We start from the raw sequence: 23,585 nt of genomic DNA on the forward strand, positions 1-23,585 counted from the left end.
ACCTGGAAGGCAGTGAGCTGGTGTCTGGTTCAGGACTTGGTCAAAGAAGCCAAGTCATGTTTCAAAATCCAGGAGTTTGCTAGAAACTCCTCCAAGCCTCATGGGGAAGATGGCCTGAACCAAGCTGACCACAGAGCTAGGGGTCAAAGTCCAGAATGATTGGCCAATCTGAAAACAAATGGCTGCAGGGAGCAGCTACTCAGGTGGAATGACTGAATCCTCACAGCAGAACACAGTGGTTTTCGCCCTCAGTCATCTTAAAGGCACTCTTGGTACCTGAAACAATAAGACTTAGGAAACCTTAATGCAAAGATGATTCAACACTACAACATTTTGTGGAAGGAGGGGGAGTAGGGGAGCCAAGCTGTGAACTCTCCCTCCCTGAGGATTCTGGAAGGAGACATCTTGGTTGATGATTTAGGTCTTCCCCAGCTGGGACCCGGAGGAGATAAAGACTGGAACTTAATTCCTGTTTCTAAATTGTCTCATCATTTTCATCTAATGTACTGGAACACTTTGCAGAGTCTTTGGTCTTCTTAAGAGCTTTAAGAAATGAGTAAATAGATAAAATACTCTCATTTTCTAAAAGTCATTGAATTAAATAGGAGAAAGCTTATACACAGCAGGTGAATACATATCCTTAAAAGGCTGACAATAAAATAATCACTGTTTTACACGATCGATGCTTACTCAGAGGGTAGTGGTTTGCTTGCCCATCTCATAAAGGGAATTTGCTGCGGGCATAATTGGCCCACTACCAGTATAATCCATTACGCACTTGGTGGCAATCACATGGACTGCTGAGACTGGAGCAAGCTAACAATCCCATTAGAGTGAGCATCATTTCTTTCCCTCCAATTCTCTCTGTGCTTGTTGACATTTTTGTTTTGTATTCAAAGCTGTTGCTGTGAATGCTGCCTCAACAATGTGACCTTTTGTACATGCAAAGTTGGCTTAAAAGGCTACTCCTTGACCTGTGGTCATTTCCTCATCGTCTCTTGTTGTAATGAGTCATTGGCTGGTGGCAATGGCAAGAAAATGAAGTTTGCTACACCTGAGGCTCGGGAACTCTACCAGTGGGCCCAGGGTCTCCTTTATTCAGCATGAGCTGGCACTCTCCTCATTGCTGCACTCAGTGTGGCCACTCACCAGAACTACTCTCTACCCTGCCCCAGGAAAACCACACAACTCTTGGATTGTAGTGTTGAGTCAGTGGGAAAACTGTTTGAAGAAACCTGTTCCTATTCCCTCATTTTTGTGAAGAATAAATGGGAGGAGCATGGGGAGCTGCCATGGCTGAGCTCACTCAAGTAGGTAGTGGCTGAGCCTCTTTAGTCCCCTTCATATCCATCTTCTTATTGTTAACAACACAAAGAATAGTCATCAATATTGAACAATGATAACCACCAGGCACTTTATGCATATTATTTCCAAACTTCACAGTTCTACAGTCAGGCATTATTATGCCCTCTCAGAGGTTGGTACACTAAGCCCCAGAAAACTTGAATGGTTTGCCAAATAACACATCATTAATTCATAGTTGAGTTTGGATACAAACCTAAGTCAGTTTGAGTCCCTGCTCCTTCCCACCATGATCTCAGCAGTATATGGGACAATTCTAGACCCCACCACTCTCAGGCTCCAGAGAATGATTCCCCAGCACCCATGCTAGCTGTGACTGTCATATCCTCCTACAGCCCAGACAGGGTAAACTTCCAAGCATCAATCCCCTTCTATATTGTGAGATAGGTCTCTTAATATACTGCGAAGTTTTTCCTAATGTTTATTATAGAATGCGTGCTTCATCATATCCTTAGATTATTTACTGCAACCATTGCTCTTATGTCAGATATACTGACATAAGAGATGTTTTCATGTGGTGTAAAAGAATGGGGAGTGGAATCAACTTGTAGCATGATGGGAACTCATGTATACATCTCTCCTCAGTGGAAGACTGTGGCATCTCATGTAGTAGCCACTATAGGATTTGGATGTTTCAGCTGTTTGTCTGCACATGCCTAATACAGCAAAGCCAAATCTCAGGAATTCCAGTGTCAGTGTGAACAAGTGGCCCATTCTCCAGAGCCAGTGCTGCCTGGCTCCCTTTCTGAGACTTCCTGGGAGAGACTCTAAATTTGTAGTCTGGCGTTGATCATGATTTATTCTCTATTTTGACCTTAACAAATTATATAAGCCCTCTGAGCCTCTGTTTCCTTGTGTGTAAAGCAGGATAATAACAACCTGACAAGAATATTATGAGTACAAAATGATTTAAATGTCTTAATACAGGGTCTAACACTTAGTAGGCCCTCAAGAAGTGATAGCTTTCTTTTCTTCCCTTTTTCTCTGCTCCCTCTCCCCTGCAATCACCCTGATCACTTTCCCTTACTGACCTACCTCTTTTGATGCCCCTGCTGTCACCAAAGTGACATTCTGCATTCCCTCTGCTATTTGCCTGCCTTTTCCCTATGTATGATGAGAACTTGGGTAAGAATGGACTAATGGTGGCCCGTTGTTCTGGGGAACTTAGTTAGGAAAGATAAAGAGAAGAGTAATTGAGATGACGGAATTAAGGATTGTTAGTGATGGAAAAAAAAAAAAAACTATATGGTAGAGACTCTTACCGTTTGCTTTATCTGATTCTACTCTCATTCCATGTAGAAGAAAGTATTATTCCTCCCTACTCACCTTATGAGTGCAGTGGGGTCATGTGAGTCATCCTGGACTATGAGTTGTGGGCCATGGTGATATTGCATCACTTCCAGCACAGAGCATTTAGTTGCTGGTGCAAGGTCCTTCAGCCCTGGTCTTGCCACCCAAGGTGAAGTCTGAAGTGTTATGTTGAGACAGGACATCATAAAATAGTATTGATTGACTATATGGAGCGGGACCGACAGTGGGTACATAATGTGAACAGTAAATACACTTTTGTTATTTCAAACTACTGTAAGTTTGAGCATGTACATTACCACAGAATAACAGATTGAATATAAGAGTCCAATCATTGGCTTTCATTTTGTATTAACACAGAATAATCTATAGAATATAGCAGTCTAAGCCTTGATTTTCATGTTGTGGCCTCTTGAAAAGGGGTGGATTTTTGGCCTTAGTAAGCAAGATATTTTACAGATCTTTTAGGAAGCAGCACCCAGACTGGGAGACAGATCTGTGAAATGTGAGTTTTAGCCCTGGCTCATCTACCGACTAAATGATTCTAATACAGAACCATTTCTGTATTGTTCATGGCTGTATCCCAAGTATCTAAAATATGTTGAATAAATGAATCAACACTCCCACATTCCAATTGTTAGAACAAGAAAACTACTGAGGTTAGTCAAACCCTCTGAGTCCTAACTTTTCTCATCTTTAAAATAAGAGCTAGTATCTCCCAAAAGATGGAAAATATATCATCAAAGGCACTTGCCACTCAAAGATCCTTGCTACTCAAAGAGTAGTCCAATAATCAGCAGCATCAGCATCACTGGGATTGTGCTGGAAATGCAAACTCTTGAGTCCCACCCCAGTCCTACTGAATCTAATTATGCATTTTTAACAAGATCTCCTAGATAATTTCTATGCACATTAGAGTTAGAGAAATAATCATTTAGATGGTACTAGGACTCAACATTAAATGGCCTGTAATCACATAGTGGGAAGGTTATTCCTTTTCCAGTTATCATTCAACTTTTTGGTTACTTTATGGAGAAAGATTGATGTCAATATCTTTAACACCTTGCTAACAGCTGCTAATATCCTTTTTAACAAGGAGAAAGCAAGCCTTAGGTTCCTGGCCAGGCAAAGGTATTTATCTTGACTATAACAGCACTGTTTTATTCTCATTGTGTTTGTTTAAATGGTTGCCTTGTATTCATGGCAACTGATACCAGTTTTCTATTTCAGGTAGTGATGAAAACCTCTTTAAAATAAATTAATTTAGAAAAGTGAATGTAATTAAGGGAAAGAAACACATAATAAATGGGAAGAACTCTTTGCTTTAGTGATTCCTTCCATGTAAGGGAACTCCATTGGTTTGACAATCCTGACCTCTGTCTTGCCTCCATAGTTTCACTGATTAGGCAACTTTATTTACTCTGCATGGGGTAGGGTTGGGGAAAGTGTAAATTTAGGAATAAAATGAGCATTCTTAGGTCAACATTCTCCTTCTTCCTTTTGAAATTTAAATACCTAGAGGATAATTTACTCATAGATAATTTGCTTATAAATTTCCAGTCCAATTGGTAGGATCGTAGCAGCAGGTTGTTTGTTTAATAGATCTTTATGGTGTGCCTATGGTAACGCTAGGTTCTGGTTGTGTGCCTTATTTTCTGTCTTCCTGCTGCTCAAAGGTACTGCTCCTTTTGAAAAGTTCCAGACCAGCCTCTAGTCAGGCTATCACAGTGTCTTTGGTTTCTCAGCTTCTGAATCTGCTCAGAGGCAAGAGTCAGGGGTACTGATGAGCTTGGGGTCCTTTTAGAAGAAAGCATCAGGTACTCATTTTCATTAATCATGAGACAAAAATGGAGAATTGTTTTTAAGGCATCTGGCCAATTCCCTCATGGCCTAACCACCATCCATTCAAGCAGGTCAGTCATGAGGGATTGTAGTCATTATCCTTTTCATGACCCTATTTTGGCAAAAGGCCCTAGATAAGAGTGCTCTGCTGTTTCCCTGGAGAGTAATCGCTTTTGTCTCTGAGCTCCACATTTGCTTATGTTAGTTCCCTATCACTTAAGTGGTGCCCCTTTAGTCTTCATTATATTGCTCTGTTGTATTTCCATCATGATACTTAACTCCACTGCTTTGTTTACTTGTTTATGGTCTGATCCCCTGCTCTAGACTGTAAGCTCAAGGAGAGCAGAACCATTTCTGCATTGTTCACGGCTGTATCCTAAGTGTCTAGAATATGTTGAGTACATGAATCAACACTTCCACATTCCAACTGTATGAACAAGAAAATGAGGATGTGTACTTTAAAGATCTAGTTAGTAGTCACTTTGTAAGATCATTGTTGAACTCTGGAACTGAGATTTTCACCAATTGTTGCAGCCGTGCATGGCTCTAAATACAAATTTTTGTCTGCTGCATTTCTATTTATTTGTTCATTAATGCTCTACTTACAGTTGGAAAGTGTTTGCAGTGACTTATGATAAAGTCAACAATCATCATGCAAAAGACAAGAGCTTATAAGTAAGGGAGGACCCAAGATGAACCTTTACAAGAAATCATTGCTAGGGTATAACTTTCTACTGCAACCTATGCAAGATCTGTTCTCTAAGCTTCCTTTTCTGCTCTTCATGGATAAAGTTGACTTGGACACTTAAAACTGCTTTGAAAAAATATATATTCAGACTCCTTGAGCAATTTCTGGTAAAACTGTCCAAAATTTTCTGAAATTTATGCTTGTCTAGGTAACTGCTCATAAAGGCATGATGGCCAAATCAAATGATTCCATGCTTATTTTTCCCTTTCTCATGTTTCTTGATGTCAGTGGAGAGGTAGGTAGGAGTCAGAAGCAGCATTTTACCTAGCCCAGACAATTTTTTCAGTGGTATAGATAGGAGCATGGTTGACACTTTCTGGTCTTTTAGCCTCCCTAAATACAAAGAGGTCCAGATTGGCAATTTCCAAAGAATATTAAAGGGAAGTACACCGGGAGATAGGACTGGAATCTGCTTAAGGTTGGGGGGTTCCAGGAGTTCCTGGTTCGTGTGAGGATTTCATTGAGCTTATTGGCAGTGGGTTAGAAACACATATCATCATTCAAGCTGCTGATAAATATCTAGAGTTCGTTCCTAGACTCCAAATGTTTTTTCTTTGAAATCAAGCCCCTTTGAATGACCAACCAAGTCAGTTTTACCTAGCAAAGGCAGAAAAGTCTAAACCCTGCTGTCTTGAAATATAGGCACAAACTTCTCTCAGATAGTAAATATTCATAACTATTGTGATTGTGACTGGTGTTCTAAAAATGAAAGACCAGGGAAAAATGGAGATTTAAGTCAGAAATTTATCACAGAAAAAGGTGGAACAAAGAACACAGTTCAATAATCACATCCCCTGAGCTACAGGCATACATGCAGACTTAAAGAAACACACCAACCACTTTGGGAGGCCGAGGTGGGCGGATCACGAGGTCAGGAGATCGAGACCATCCTGGCAAACACGGTGAAACCCCATATCTACTAAAAATGCAAAAAAAAAAAAAAAAAATTAGCCAAGCGTGGTGGCGGACACCTGTAGTCCCAGCTACTCGGGAGGCTTAGGCAGGAGAACTGCATGAACCTGGGAGGCAGAGCTTGCAGTGAACCAAGATCTCGCCACTGCACTCCAGCCTGGGGGACAGAGCGAGACTCCGTCTCAAAAAAAAAAAAGAAAAGAAAAGAAACACACCAACATTTTAGGAGCTGTGTATTCTGTGACAAATCCCATCTTCCCATGTCATCACCCTCATAGTTCATTTGGTCTAGAATAGACTCAGGGTTTTCTTCAGTCTGTAATATTAATACTCCTTACCTTTTAGAGTGACTTCTCATGCACTATCCCATCTAAACATCACAACCCTCTTATATAGAAGGCAGGTAGACATTCCTTTCCCATTCTGAAGATGAGAGTCTGAGAATTTAAGTGATTTGTGAAAGATCATATGATAAGTAGCTGGCAGAGCCTGCACTAAGTTTCCAAATTTCTGATTTTTTAACTTTACACTTTTCCTACCATGTCTCACAGCTTCTTGGTGATCCCAGGAGGTCTAATATATCCTGCAGAACTATTCAAAGCTTAAAATATGGGGATATTATCAGGCTTAGATGCTCATTGAAGGCAGTAATTAACTTGAGGTAGGTGGACTTAACCAAGACTGTCCTGGCACTGATCAAGCAACTTTCTGGGAAGAACCCGTGGCAGACCCACAACATAGAGCTAGATTGGAATTGCTCCATCCTAGAGAAGGAGTGTCAATCAGCCAGTATTATCCCCAAACACAAGATCAGTGAATTTATTTCCAAGGGTAGGAGAGTTATGTTTTGTTGCCTCCCATGTGTTTTGAGGGCTTGGACCAAAGTGCAAGAATTTATGTAGATAACTTTCATCCAAATCAATCTACTCAATGCTTATTAAATAATTCATTCAGTGATGTGACCAAGCATGCCTGGGTTGGTCTCATCTAGTCCCAATCCTTTTGGGACATAACTTGGCTCTGGGACACTAATCTTAAAGGAGCCAATACAAAATATAAGCCTTCTCTCTCTCGTCTCCACTTAGACTGGTACCTGTTTAACCTGACCTCACAGATACCTCCTTCCATGTTTAAAAAGATGCTTTCACTGCATTAGCACACATCACTTCCTTCTTGCTTTGTGAAATTTATTTTAACGGAAGTGGGGGAAAAAGAACTCTCCTTTATTGAGTTCCAAATATGTGTCCAACACTAGGCTAGGCAATTCTAAAAACATGATGATTTCTCAATCTCATGACAATCCTGCAAGGTGATTATTTCACAGATGAGAGAAGAAAAGCTAAAAAGTTAAATGCTCCAAGGTCATACAGATTGGAATCCTAATGTGTCTTCAAATCTCAAGTCTATGATCTTTGCACCCCTAAGATGTTGTGGACCCAAAGATAAATTTGAGCTTTGGAGAAGGAGGTGGGTCTTGTCTTCTTTAGGAGGAGAGGAGAAATCAATCTCTCTCATTTTTTCTTTCCAGTAGGGCTCAGGGATGTGGAAGTTTAAGAGCAAGGAAGCCTTCGCAGAGGATGAGGGAAGCTTCCAGAGGGCAGGAAGGAGGTCTGGACAGCCCAGTCTAGCAGGGGCAGAGCTGTGGCAGATGCCTTCCCAACACACAGACACTGCAGAGTCCTGCTGGTCCCTGCTTTCCCACACGGCCCCCTCAGCCTCCCCGCAGCCTGAGATAAGACACTGGAGGTCACACCTGGAGGCTCAGAAGGCCAGCGAGGAGTTGTGACCGGCAGACGGAGGGGGGGAGGGGACGGGGGACGGCAGGCCAGGTGGGAGGGGGTCTGGTGCCAGGCTTGGGCTCAATATGTAAGGGGTTGGGCAGCCCACGTGACTCCAAGGAGGCGGAGACAGGCGAGCTGGAGGGAGGACGAGCAGGCGCGGGGAGGGGTTCGGGGGTGGGGGCACAATCTGAATAATTGAGGAGCTGTTCAGCAGCCGCGGCTGCCTCCTGCCTTCCTTTGCCGCCACCACCACTTCCCATCCCAGCTAGAGAAACAGCTCCGCGCTGGAAGTGAGTTCGGCCAGCTACCAACCTCGGCAGCCAGCCCGTCGCCTCCAGCCCCCACCCGGGTGAGTGAACAGCCCCCTTTGCTACAGTTTGTCCCCCTCGGCGACCCCCGCGCCCCAACGGGACCCCTGCAACTGAGATGGCCGCCTCTCCCGGAATGACCCAGGGAGCCGGAGTCACCGGGAGCGGGGGACCAAGAATATGGCGCGGAGGCCGAGGGCGCCCTCCGGGAAGGGGTTCCCTGGAAGAATGGAGGAGCTGGGTCAGGCTCTTTCTGGCTCTGGCCCGGAATGAGGCCCGGACCGCCCGCAATCTGGGGGCACTGGGCTCTGACTCGCGGGAGCTGCCGGGTGGGGCGGGGGCCAGCGCGGCTGCGGCGCCGCCAGAGCGGGAGGCAGAACGGGAGCCGCGAGCGGCGTCCGGGCAGCCTGGGTCTCGGCAGACGCCGGGCCCGTCCTGTCCCCCGCCTTGGCGCGCACCCCGCACGGGCAGCTCCGTTCTCCACCTCGGACCGAGCCCATGAAACAGAGACGCTTTTCCAGCCGCAGACCGAAGGAAGGTCGGGAACAACGTCTGCCCTTTTGCCTGGGAGCAAACTCCTCAAAGGGACTCCCGCCGAGCCCCGCTCCCCGACCAGGCCGGTGGCGCCCCGAGGGGCGTCTGTCCCCGGAGAGTGGTGACTCGCCCGGGGGCGGCAAATAGAACGTGACGGGAGCGGTGTCCAGGGGAGCTCCCTGCCCAGAGCCGACAGCCCCAGCAAGGGGAGCTCTCCTGCACTGCTTCACTCCTCAGTCTCCTCTCTTCCCCCACTCCAAAACACATCAGCTCCCCTCTAATCCAAGAGGGTCAGGCTAGGGCTCCGTGGCCACCGGGGAGGAGCCCCCACCCTCCTTCTCTCTCCTGTGTCACCCCGCCCGCTCCCCAAATGAGTATTTTATATTGCAATTGAAGAGTGAGCAAAGCAAAGGCAGGGAAGAGATGCAGGAAGGCAGCAGCGGGGCTCGCGTCTGTTCCTGGCACTCCTCATTCCCCCACCTGTGTGAAGCTCGTTTCCTTGAGGTTTTGAGAGGAGAGACTCAAAGGAACGGGCTCTGGCGAAGAGATCCCCGCCTGAGTGTCGGGGTACGTCACTGGCTCGAGTTGCCCAAGGGCCGCAGAATGACAACCTGCCTCCCCCTAGGTACAGGGTCTAGAAGAGCGCCTGGGTAAGGTAGCTCTCCTCCGACCGAGCGCAGGAAAAGGCGCTGTCCGCGGTGCTGAAAGTTCTCGGAGGCTGGGTGCTAATACCGCCGCAACCCGCATTCCCTGCAAGCAGAAACTGCGTTAGAACCATGTAAAGGGTTCTAAGCAAGCGATCTAGAGAAACAGATAAAGAAGGGGCTTTGCCTTTCCCGGTTTTTTGCTTCCCCGGGACTCCGCCTGGGTAAAGGTTCTCGGCTTTCCTGGGTGGAAGTGCAGGAAGCGGGTGTCACTTCAGGATCCAGCTTTGCTAACTTGGGGAGCTTCCTCGTTCTACTTCCTGTACCTGAGCAGTGAGTCTTCCTGTCGGTAAAGTGTTGAAAGGCAGTTAGGGATGCTGTTTTGATAATAAACATTTCTGTGGCTTTCAGGAATCAGAGAATTGTTAGGCTACACAAACGAGGGGCTTCATGGTTATAGCTTTTTCCTCTTCTTAGAACCCTTCTTTCCCCACTGCATGTTATTTACATGCTTTAGATAAAGATCGCTAAGCAGTCCTGTATGTTTGTTTCTTTAGCTAGTCTTTTATATTACAGATAAGATGTGGAAAGGATTGAGCCAACTTTGGGAGGCCTGGTTTGTACTGAATACCTCTGTCGGCTAGGTAATAATATTTCATTTATACTTCACAATAGCTGCCAACCATAAGTATCACACAGAGAAGGAAACGGAAACTTGATTCCAGAGATTGGATTCAAACTCAGATCTATTTAACTCAAAGTCCAAGCCATTTTCGTGACTTCATTTTGGTATTTGGCTCTGAATAGCTATTATTGGGGATTATAGCAGGAGAATGACAAAGAAGGGAGGCCTGCTCTTCTCTTTCACACACTCTCCTCTCTTCCAACCCTTTTCTCTTTAATCCGTTCACCCACTCACTGTCATGCACTCCCACCCTCCCAACTGGTTTTGCATGTCGCTTGAGATACCACCGTTCACACAACTTCAGCTCCAATACTATGGAAACAAGTTAGAGAACTAAACCAGCAGGCTTTTCTAGAAGAGTAGCAGGGTTTCAGGAAATCTGGAGAACTAGAGTCCACATGTACTTTCATGTTAAGAATTATACTATTGAATTTTAGGACTAGAATAGCTTTGAATAACATTTAGCACCATTGTTTTACGTGAAAGAAAACTTGGAAACCAAAAGACGGTCATTAGTCTAAGTGACATGATTGAAAAATTAGAACCCAGTTAACCTGATTCCAGGCCCAGTGCCTTTCCCACTATTTCCTGCTGTCTGAAATACTCTTCCATATTGCTTCTTTGATTATATTTGACAAAACGTCAACATCAGTGAACTATATAAAAGAACATACCAAAAATACAAACACTTAACATACAAGCATTCCCCTTACCTTTCTTCCAGCTCCTTTGTCTTCCAGCTCTTTCCCCTCTGGTCCTACTATTCCAGTGTTGTCTAACCCGACATACCTGGGAGATATGACCCACCTTCCTCAGTAACAGTTTTTTCTGCAGCAGCAATGCAGAAATGAGAATGGTGGTGTGGCATTTCTTTACTTGCTCTATGTTGTCTATATCTCCTCTTCTATGACCTATTCTCCAAAAAATAATTTTCCCAAAATTGGTTACCCTAAGCAGCTGCCCATGTTCTCACAGGGACTTGGAAAAGGCCCTAATAAGACCTAAGGATTTTTATTTAAAAAGAGCATTATAAGTGTTAATATCTATGAAATGCTTATCACATGTGAGGCACTATGCGTAGTTTCTTCATCAATCATTTTACTGAATTATCACAATTCTGTCAAGTAGGTATCTCAATTAAAAATGTTCATAGAGTTCTAGTTCACTCTAACATACATTGAAACCTGATATTCTGTTCATTTCCTCTTTCTTCTCTTTCCAGTTCATAGTGAAATCTCATCTTCATTAATCGGATTTTTGTATTTAATTGATAGTTCCATCCTGCTCCAAAACTTAGCATTTAGAAATTCGAATTCAATTCAAATGGCACTGTTTTGCTCTCTCATCTCTTAATATTTACCAAACATATTCTCCCCATTTGTTATTCCTTATTTTAAAATTCCCATATGCCTCCTTATTGATAATGCCAACATTCTGCTTCAAATCTTCTCTAGAGTCAATTAAGGTATAATTTGTGATTAAATACATAACTTCTTTTGTACCTCCACTAGGTGATCTGTCAAGAATGCTATTGTTGAGGTGCTCTGGGCCCTGTGAACCAGAACCTTAAACTGTCTAGAACTACTCTGTCCAACATGGTATGCTAGCCACATGTAGCTATTTATATTTAAATTTTAATTAAACTTTTAAAAATTAAAAATTTAGTCCCCCAGTCACTCTAGTCATATTTCAAGTGCTCAATAACTCTATATGGCTAATGATCACTATATTGGACAGGGCAGACATCAGAAAATTTTTACCATTTAAGAAAGTTGTGTTGAATAATGCTGCTTTAGACAGTACTAAACATACCCTCACAGCAACGAAGAACTAGGAACTGGGAAGAAGTAAGGACCTACTCTTCCTTGAAGCTTCTGCCAAGAAAGGCAGAAAAAGCCACTTATGCCTAATACATCACCAACAGCCCAAAGATACCTAAGACAATTAGGCTATGAAGGAGTGTGCATATCTTACTTAAGGAGCTGATAGCCTCTTGAGTTTGCTTCATATGAATTCTATGTTATTATAAAGTAAAATATTCCATGAGTGAGGTTTGCTGGTTTCCTGAATTTTGACTTAGATATAACCTGAAAGTTCCAATTCAAAATCCAAGTTTATAGATAATGTGGATATGTAATAACATGTGTGTGTGTTTATCTTGTCTTAGTAATCATAGTATGGTAGACATGCAAAGAATATAAGACTTGGAGTCAGTAGTATAGGTGCCACTTACTACTTGGTGACATTATGAGGCCCTCTAGAGCTCCATTTCTCCATCGGTAAGATGTTGATGAGAATTGCCGTAACTACCTCAAAGGACTATTGTGAAACTCAAAGTGTAGGCATGTGAAAGTACTTTGTAAGGAGCATGATTGAATCTGCAATGGTTTATTATTTTATATAGATATGGTACAGACAATGTACAAATAGGGTAGTTCAGGCTGAATGCATTTCTGAATGGTTTTAATCCTGATATGACTGTATTTTTGCCTTTGTTGTCATTTATTTCACTGAAAAGTAGAACGGTGAAGAAAAAAATTAGTTATTGAAATTTCTGGTTTGTTAGATTCTATTAATTGAAATACTGTGCATTCCTTGTGGTTTAGTTTATTTGGTCCTGAACATTTTCTTCTCAGGATTAAAAAAAATAATAACTAGGAAGTCTAAGTTGTTTGGAACAGCTTTTACCTTTCAACTAATAGTTTTTAAGTAAGAATCAATAATGATCCCATCAGGTAATAGGGCTTCAGAAATAACAAAATACAAGGATTATGGATATTCCTCAGTGTGAGTGGATGAGAGGGATAATTTTTAAAATATATTCTTACTATTTACAAATTGAAATGAGCTTCTATCCATTTTCATAGATGAATTGAACAAGAATAATTCTATTTCATGCATTGATTAAACCAAAATAAAAGTGAAAGTCATTAACTTGACTGAATTATTGAGTTTGCATTAGGGATTCTAACCTTAAATAACGAGTCTTTATTCATTCTCTAAGTTGAAATCTGTTGGGGTCATTAGGAGAACCTTATGCATCTGGCTAACATTTACTCCCAAACCTAGCATCTATGATCTACTCCTGCACTTTGATCTGTGTATGCTATTTATGCTTCAAGTAAAAGTGCTTTTCAGATGCAGCTATACCTTCTATAATGGCTCACCATTTTGATACTTAAATATTTTTCTCTTATAACACAAAGATTAACATAGTGCTCAGATATTGTAGAAAATAAGCCTGGAAATGAAGCTATTCCATCAGATGATTCTTCACTGCATTTATTAGGTTGTTATCATCTTGAAAACTCAACAAAGTCACTTTATTTATTCATTCATTCATTAATGAAGCACCTGAGAATCAAGTTGAGTATGACCAAGGGCATGACATTTTATCTCCAGTTCCAGAGATCTAGTTTACCTTTGTTAAGAGTTGACGAAGGTATAGATACTACCTTGTAAGATGCTCTCTCAGGTAAATAGTTGAGACGTACACTTAGCCACTGTTTCTGGTCAAGCATGCTGTCCTCAAGCCTTTGTTGCATATGGGACTATATTACTGAGGGAAAAATAAGCGAAGTTATCAACTCTGGCTTCTAGTAGATGATGCTAGCTTTAACAATAAACATATTTTGCTGGATGTCATGATTTATTCATTTCATTGGACTTGTTTACCTCTTGGAAGGGCCTGGATTTTGGAAAGGGGAAAATGCCATAACCTTGGAGCTGAAAAGAGTTTTTCTCTGTCTGTAGCTTAAAGGATTTCTCTAATTGTGTATCCCAAGAGATAAAGAGAACTGACAATGTAGCTTTGAAACCAATCCTTCTAGCATACAATCATCCATTTAATCAATAACATAGTTGAAGAATGTCCTATATTGACATGAAAATGCTGTGGTCAAGGATGTTTGGAACACGTGGATGATCAATAAATATTTGTTGACTTCAAACCATTGTTCCAGGTTAATTCATGCCATACACTCATCTAGCCAACCCTCTCTACCTAGAATTCAGTATTCCCTATGGCATTTTCCTTTAGCAAATAAAACAGGAGGCAAACACAGTATATCAAATTTTACCCTAATAACCACCCTTCTAGCCCTTCTCAGGGCATAAATAGTGATGGCCAAGAGAGACTACTCCTGAGAATTGTGTCTTGCTGCTTCACCCAGAAAACAAAGCATACATCAGCCCAAAGGCCTTGCATTTCACTGTGATGAGGCAACTTCAGAAACTCAAAGCTTAAATGGAGTTATGTGTTCTTTTCCGCTTTTATCTTGAAGGGATACTTGTCATTTCCTTCAGAAAGTATTTGGCTGGCCTTCACAATAGCAGCAGGCAATTGCTATTGTTCCTAAATTCAGAAGAAGCTTAGCTTAGAATGAAAGCACATATATTAATTAGAGGAGAACATCACAGTCTGATGGTTTACAGAATATTATCCTTTTTCGGGAATAATAAGGCTTCCCTTTAAGAGTTTTAACTGGTTATTACTGACAAAAATGAAAGAAAAACAGCTCATTCTATTCTAGCAAGTCAATAAGCAAATGCCTAGAATTAACTGATTCTTATTTGCCAAAGGCAAAATATTCCAACCCGATGAACAATGAATAATCAAGCTGGTTCTCACTGTCTCTTCATTTTTAAAAAATTTTTCCATGTTTTTTTTTTTTTTTTGAGACGGAGTCTCGCTCTGTCACCCAGGCTGGAGTGCAGTGGCCGGATCTCAGCTCACTGCAAGCTCTGCCTCCCAGGTTCACGCCATTCTCCTGCCTCAGCCTCCCATGTTTTAAAAATAATCAGTAAATAAAAAACAATTCCACCCAGGTGTTTAAACATTCTGATGACAAAAGGGTCTTCACAAATGAAAAGGCTTAACTGTTTGTTAGAGATTATACAACGTATTATTATGCCAATATTTTATAACAATCACATAACTGAACTCTCACTTTAGAGAGAAATTGACCCCAGGAACACTCACCTGAGTTAATGTCAGAGGAATATGACTTGAGTCTCCTCTCTCTCAGCCAATTATAGAATGCACTCTTTGGATTTTTTAACATCATGCATCATTTCATTAGTCATGAAAACTTGTTCAGTCGATGAGTTTATCAAAGATTCAGGTTTATCTTTTATCAAAGATTCAGGGAGTAGGAAAGAGTATGTGTTTGGATTTCAGATTATTTCCCTTTGTACCGCCAGGTGAAAGAACTACTGGTCAAGGACAGTCAGCAGGTAGAAATTTCAGGGGTGGAACTATGAGCTAGAGGAAAAGATTCAAAACCTCAGCATCATCCATGTTGCAAGAACTTAGGCAAGGATTTAACTCTTCTTACCTTTTTAATCTTCATCCCTAAAAGAAGATATTTGGATTAAATAGTGTACAACATCCTGCAAGCCATAACATTCTATGGTTCAAGGAAATAGGGCCAAGAGCTTGAATAATCCATTATTTGCCTCCTTAAGCCCAAAGAACTGAACATAAACCAAGATTCTTATTTTTACATCATTACTTATCAGAAGCTCTGAATTTCATGCTAGTACTTTACCTAGTAACAATAACGATAATGATAGCTAATACTTATACAATTACTATGACCTTATAAGGTTGGTAATGTTATCATTGCCATTTTACAGATGAGAAACCTGGATACTAAAGTAATTAAATTACCTGCCCAAATTCACACAGGTAACAAGTTTGTGCTACCATGCTATACCGCCTCTATAAAAACCACAAATCTGACAGACAGATAGCTGATGTGTGCCATTTATAGCAACTGGACACACCAGCCAATTCTCTGGAGAATTTCTATTTTACCTCCACTTTTTACTAGAAGAGCAATCAAGAGGGTGAATAGAACTCCAGGCCTGTGTATGGGAATCCACATTGTCTTTCTGTAAGATGGCTCTTGTGCTTTTGCAATTGATGTCATTGACCAATTGTTTACATGGTTCAGCATTGAATGTTGGTGCTCTGCAGGCAGTTGCATTTGGTGAGGACCACTCTGCTGCCTCTTCCCAGAATGTGTGACTAGCCACACCACCAGAAATAGATGGATGTTGATGCAGGATCGATCCAGCACTTTCTAATGCTATAAAAGTCAGCCCCATAACTTCACTATTCAGTAGAGTCTTCTAGCTTCTGCCTTTAGGTTTTTGACTCAGTGTAACAATCCAGACAGCTTTTATGGTAGAGAGGGAGAGCTCCCAGAGAGTCATTTCCTGCAGGTAGGCTTGGGTCAAGGCTAAGACTAAAGCTTTCAAAATCATGTTGCGAAAATCCTTTTCTTCTCATTAATCCTATATTAACAAATTAGTCATAAGTACAGTACACCACAGTACCCATCTATTTCACTGTGGATTTCAATGTATTGAATATACAAATGGGCATTTAGCTCTTAATGTGGTATATCTAACCAGCTGAGAATGCTCTGACTGTAGTCAAATATGTTTCTTCTTTAGCTCTAGTTTCCGGCTTGTTAAACTAGCTACATATCCCATCAACACCAAGGCCAATTACAGAATGCATAACTACTTCTTCCTCTGTGGTTTTCTAGCTACTCTGTGGGGAGTGGGATGGCCTAGGAGTCAGAAGATCTGGTTTCCAGACTCAGTTTTGAAATGTACTACCTGTGACACTTGGGCCAGCACTATTCACTGCTTCAAGGCTGAACTTCCTTACCTTTAAAATAGGGGTAATAGATCTTGCCCCTCACATTACAAATTGGGTCAATGAGATGGCATTCACTGAAGCTCCTTGTTAACCATACAGTGTCCAAAGGAAAGAGATGGATTTGCCATCCTTTCAGTCTTTCCCAGTCAGAAATTACTCTCAAGTTGTTGATACCCAATTCTGAACCAGGGTTAACAGCTAAGTCAATGTCTTTAAGGTTAAGAAGAGCTTGGATCTAAATTTGTAAATCTAGAAAATGACACTTACAATTGGAGAAGCCTCCTGGTTTCTTCTAAATTAATGATCCTCAACTTGGGGCAATGTGACCTCAATAAGGGGTATTTTGTATTGGCACAGACACTGGAGGAGAGGGGTGTTACTACTGGCTTTTAGTGGACTGGGATCTAGAATGTTAAATATCCTGCACTAGACAGAACAATCCTGCAGCATAAAAAATGTCCTGCCCAAAATGCCAATAGCACTGCACCCCCACTGAAAAATATTGCTCAGAGTAATGTGCTGTTCCTGGTCCCTAATTCTCCAATTGATACTGACAGAGAGAGTTTACTTTTCATCTCCTCCCACAGATGAAATCCTGCCATGCTCATGTGAGATCTGTAATAGTTGTAGTTCAGAAGCATGACCGGACTTCCAGTAAGTTCACCAGTAAATAAAACAATGGGGTCAGAGATCAGTGATTTTAAAATTAGCCCTCAGAAGCTTCCACAAAAAGCCTCCTCCAGCCTCTGCAGGGGCAAGGATTCCCAGCAGGTTACTAGGCCTATAATGTGAGGGCTGGCCTAAAGGATGGCATTTAGGGATGTAAAATCAGCAAATCATGATTCTAAAACCACTATCTTTGCAATTTATTGAAGAAACATTGTAATATGCACTTGTTTTATGACAAGCATTGGCCTAGCTAGGCAATGGGTATGAGACATAATCCCTGCCTCAAGTCACCAGTAATCTGAAAGTTCCACAGATGTCATCCCCATTAATTATGTATTCAACATGATACATGCTGTAACATATTATGAGGGAGCCTCCAAGGAGAGACCACCAGGAAACAATTCACTTCCGCAGAGGAAATTATAATTGAACAGTATCTTGAATGGCATATAATATTTTTTCAGACGGATAAATGAGAGAGAAAGCTATTGCAGAAATGGGACCAGCATAAGCAAATGCTGAAGGTGTGAACAGAAATGATACACGTGAAGGCTGATGTGCTTACCTGGCTGGTGGGAGGTCATATTGGAAGGACTGAAGAAACTTGAATACAGACAGGTGGATGTATTTATTCCGCCAGGGGCTTATCCTTTGAACAGGATTTTTATGAGTATCTTAGGAATATCATTTGAATTCAGGGCTCATGGAGTCCAATCTTACAACTAGAAGAAATCTCAGAAATCACCCTAGTGTTCTCTTTTCCCTATGTTTTATAGTTGAAGTAGTTAAAACCCAGAGATGTTGAATGACTTGCTCAAAGTCAGCTAGCAAATTTATGGCAGTATAAGAGCTAGAGCCTAGTCCCTCCTCTCAGTTCTCAGCTTTTTCCTGCTCTGTGCTGCATTCGGGAATTTTGGCCATCATTTGAGCATAACCCAATGTAACACACAAAGTGACTATTAAATATTCACGAAGCTCAAGTTTTCCATTGTTCACTGTGAAGCTATACCATTGTTCCTTCGTTACAAGCAGGTGATAGATAAGACCCTGAGCTGCTTCTACATGAGCGCACTCTTCAGAAACACAGACAGACAGTACACCAACACATGAGCATGACATCCTTTGCCTGCCACACACATCCTCCCCGGCCTCATTTCAAACTGCCAGAGATTATGGAGTCACAGCCTGAACAGAAGGCATCTTAATCTCTGGTGGTTCTGTAAATAATATGCTGTTCATGCTTGCATATAAATTATCACAGCCTCTCTATTTTCTAGATGAGGGAGGCTTCAGAAAGATGAAGACGCCTGCACACAGAGCATATAAGAGATAGGATTTCAGACCCCAGAGTTTCAGCCCTCTTCGTAAGACGGTTGAATTTTTCCCTCATCTACATGCTCCTAATAATTTATCCAGGCTTATGGTCTTAAATTTCACCTTATAGCCAAGTTAATCTAGTCTCTGTATATTTAGGTTTCTGAGATCAGTTATTTCTTACTTCCCTTTCTCTCTAGCCACTTTTCCTCCACGCTTCATTCAATAAGCATTTAATAGAAATCATCTAAGCTAATCCATTCAGTTGATGAGAATAGAAACTGAGATCCAGAGAGGTGAAGCCAGTTGCCCAGGTTTGCTCAGTTAAAAGCAGTCTGGTGAGTAGATTCCCTGACTCCCAGTCCAGTGCTTTGCCCTTCACACTAATACTGCTATTTCCCAAGGATAAATAACATGGCATTTCCCACTCTCAGGCTCCCTCACTCCTTGAACAACCCCACAGGATGGATAGAAATGACTGATTGCGTGTGCTCTGAGGCTCATTCCAGGACCTTGTCTAGAATGCCCACAACTTGTTATCCTTCATGCTGTATTGGTCCATCTATCACATTAAGAGGCTGGTTAGGGCAGAGTTTGACATACTTTCTGGTCTAGAAGATATTTATGATCAATGCCACCACTCAGGTAGTGATCACCGTAGAAAACAGTGTGCTCAGGAAGAAAGAGGGCAGAGTCCATGGCTCCTATCATTTGAGAATGAGGCAAAGTTCACCCAGAGTTTACTGTAAGTGGCAGGATATTAGATTCATAATCCCACAGACCAGGCAATTGGGCAATTAGATGGATTTAAGCAAGATTGGGAGTGGCCAAGAAAGTGAAAAAAGACAACTCCCAAACCATTTCTGCTTCAGGGGCAGGGTATTTTGCCTGGATTGATCACCACGATGCATTTCATTAGTATAGACAAAGATCACATTGATAAAAGACTTTTTTAAATCAATTGAACTAAAATTTTCCATTTATATGTAACTTCTCAGGAATCATTTTAAGACAAAACCAGATGGTATTTCAGTAAAGATTATATTGAAAAGAGAAGCAAGTAAGAGGGGAAAGAAACCCCAGAGCTAGCTTCTCAGGTAGGGCTTTGTAGGGTCACGATTGTCTCACAGGCTGATCAGGCTAATTCGGTACAGAAACTTAATTGTATCCGTTTTATCAAGAGTGATCCAGCTCTGAAGAATCTAGCCATGCTCCCCAGGTCCCAAGAGACGGATTTGTTAGCTAGATGCCAATCTAGCCACACACAATAGAAGATGCTTCTAAGTGTGGCCCAGGCTATTTCCTTCCTAATAGTGGGATCGTGAGAAAACCAAATGAGTGGTCAAAGATAACCTGTGGGCACAACATCAGGATTAATGGAGTTGGATAGACAGTCTCATGAAATGTGCCATTCAGGCTGCAACAGAGGCAAGAGAATTCTTTCAAACTCCACCTAAGAACACTTTTCAGGTTACTAGAATAGTTGTGTTCTTCAAAAAAAGGGTCTTGTTCTCTCTGTTTTCCTAGTGGTGAAGAAACTGGCAAATTATTTTGGTAAAAGATGGATTTATCTAGTCTCTATACAGTCCCCATCTTCCTTAGGGTATTATTCTAGACATGTTATAATACTCAACTCAAATCCTATCTTACTTATGTCAGTGGCATCTTGTCCAAAGCCCCTTACCAAATCTTTGAACTCCTGGGCCTAATTCTCTGCTAAGGCAATGAAGATAAACCTGCAAAATCATTCTTATTATTCATGTACTTGTATAAGATCCATTACGATTAGTCTGCTTCTGAGAAAGTTGTTTAATTGTGGATGAGCTGTACAGATGGTAAGAATCACGGTCTCAGATGGCATGGCACTTGAATCTTACATTAGTGATGATCTTTTATTGGTCTCCTTTAGAGAGTTCTGGTAGATGCCACTGATTAACCACCAATAATAAATAAACCATCAGAGTGCTTGGGTTATTTCTGTAAGGGACACATCTCTTGTATTTTGTGCTAATTCTGTTTGTGTCATTTCAGAGGGCACTATGATCTTGCCTTGCTCTGAGTGCACCTGAGTCTGGTTTATCCTTGTCAGTAATCTCCATGTGTGGACCCTGACATTTGAAACTGAATCTGTTAGTCACTCTCACTACAGAAAACAGTCATGTGGCGACTATGACTCATCTACAAAACGCTGAAGGAATAGACTCCCAAGAGGTTTTTTTTAAAATCATGCAACATTGCTACCTCTAAAAGAGGCCAAACAACCATTTTGACTATTTTTATTTTCCCCTGGAGCTGACTGGTTATCCTGATACTGAGTAGGAACAAACTACACAGACAGTTTGGGATTCGTTTTAGATTCTGTCCTAGTCACAAAGACTTTTGACATACTTTCTATTCCAGCATCACAATGCAGAGGAAGAAAATATCTGAATGAGTAGAGACTGTCGTGCCAGAAATAAATTCCTAATATAGACAACTGAAATATGCCAGTAGAGAATTTAACTATCAAAACAGAAACAAGAATTCCTTGTTTCAATACTGTCTTAGTGAATAGCCTCTGTTCTTCCTTTCTGCCCCCAAGTCTATTTCAACCTACAGTTACAAATAAATATTCTGATCCCATTACAACACATTAAGAATCTAGAGAAAACTTGTCATTTGAGTACTATGATATCATCTCTTTACACATATGATTCCAATATAGCAACTTATTGAGTGCTCTTCTTAAAGTCAAGAATAATTAGACAACTATAATATAATACTTATAATAATAGTAGCAATCACTTTTACTCATTTAATCATATCAAGTCGATATTATTTTCCTCATTTTACAGATGAGGATTATAAAATTTGAATGACTTGCCCAAGTTCTCACAGCCAGTGAAGGTTAGAGTCAAGATTCAAAGACCATGCCATCTGACACCATGATCCTCACCATCTATACAGCCCATCTGCAATTTAAAAATTCTCTCAGAAGCTGATCAATCCTAATGGATCTTATACAAGTGCATGGATAATAAGAGAGTTACTTTGCAGGTCTATCTTCATTGCCTTAGCAGAGAATTAGGCCCAGGAGTTCAAAGATTTGGTATGGGACTTTGGACAAGTCCTACTTTTTCTTTCTTTGTTTCTTTCTTTCTTTCTCTTTCTTTCTTTCTTCCTTTTCTTTTTTTTTTTTTCTTTTTTTTTTTTTTTTTTTTTTTTTTTTTTGTGACAGAGTCTCCCTCTATTGCCCAGGCTGAAGTGCAGTGGCGCAATCTCAGCTCACTGCAACCTCCACCTCCCAAGTTCAAGAGATTCTCCTGCCTCAGCCTCCCGAGTTGCTGGGACTACAGGCATGCACCACCATGATCAGCTAGTTTTTTGTGTTTTTGATAGAGATGGGGTTTCACCATATTGGCCAGGCTGATCTCGAACCCATGACCTTGTGATCCACCCACTTCAGCCTCCCAAAGTGCTGGATTACAGGCGTGAGCCACAGCGCCCGGCCAAGTCTTACTTTTTCTAGGACTGTCACTACATCTAAGAAAGAAATAATACCTTTTTATTCATTTAGTTATTCATTAAATCATTCAACAAATATACTAAAAACTGAAGCTATAATGGGAGAAAACCAGACCAGGAAGCATTAACAAAGGTAGGAACCATTGTCTTGAGTATAGTTGCTAAAATAAAAACAATATTGTTGCTAAAATAAAAACAATATGAAGTCCCAATTGACTCAGGTATGTGGAAGATTATGTTCAAGATTTGTTGTTTTGGTTTAGTTTTCTTCATCAGTGAAGTGATTTGAATTGTCTCATGTAACTGTCACAAGGAAACACAATTACAGGCCCTAATGGCCAACATAATATAACTTACTGCTTACAAAAACAAAGGTCTAGATCCTCAAGGCTCCTGTGAGTGGTTTGTGAAAGACAGATTTACCCTAAACTATCAGCAATACACACTACATCTCTAGATTTAAATTAATATTCTAGAAGTTCAAGATGTATCTACATGTGCCAGGAACTCATTTCTTTCAGTGAAGCTCAGATTGTTTGATTATCCCAAAACAAGAGCACAGGCATAGCACAGAGAGACTAATAAGCTGTAATGGGAGAACTGATGGCAGAAGGGATATTTATTAAGCAAAACAGAATGGGGGTTTTGAAAGGAAGGCAAGTAATTTGAAAGGCCATTTTGTTTAGTTTTAGAGAGTACTAAAGTTTAATCTGGATGATGGACTGGAGTATATTAAGGAAATGTTGAGTGAGAGAATGAAAAAGAAAATTAAGTCAACAATAAAAGAAGGGGTGAGGAATAAAAAAATCACCTGTGGGTACAATGCACACTATTTGGGTGATGGGTGCACTAAAAGCCCAGACCTCACCACTACACAATTTATCCATGTAACCAAAACCACTTGTACTCCTAAAGCTATTGTTGGGGGTGGGGGTTGGAAAAAAAAGCATGGGAAAAAGAGAAAAGAAATTACATTCATTTTTAGATACTTTTTATCCTAGGGAAAGTTAGGATAGAAGGCCTGGGGGCATCTGCTGAGCAGTACAAAGTGAAAATGCATCTCATTCCCCACAATGAAAGACTTTACCAGTGTCCGGGCTTGGGAGTGAGAAGTACAGATAAACAAATAGTTGCCTCTTTCTCAGTTTTGAATCATTCTATTTGTTTCCAATTCTCAGAAATCACTTACCAGAGATATCATCATTAAGCCATTAACTAATGGATCCCAACCACACCAAGCCTAGAGGCCGAGTTTGGACTCTCTTTTTTTTTTTTTTTTTTTTTTTTTTTTTTTTTTTTGT

General features: G+C 41.1%; 1 protein-coding gene across 1 annotated transcript in view; it reads left to right on the plus strand.

Moving 5' to 3' along the window:
• Positions 1-8,138: 8,138 nt before the first annotated feature.
• The window catches only part of SLC7A14 (solute carrier family 7, member 14), a 123,861-nt gene continuing 108,414 nt past the window's right edge, over positions 8,139-23,585 (plus strand). The window contains exon 1 of the mRNA XM_011994323.1: positions 8,139-8,302. The gene's annotated coding sequence lies outside the window, so the exon portion shown is untranslated. The remainder of the gene's footprint in view (positions 8,303-23,585) is intronic.

The sequence above is a fragment of the Mandrillus leucophaeus genome, unplaced genomic scaffold (genome assembly GCF_000951045.1).
Source record: "Mandrillus leucophaeus isolate KB7577 unplaced genomic scaffold, Mleu.le_1.0 Scaffold452, whole genome shotgun sequence".
Classification (NCBI taxonomy): domain Eukaryota; kingdom Metazoa; phylum Chordata; class Mammalia; order Primates; family Cercopithecidae; genus Mandrillus; species Mandrillus leucophaeus.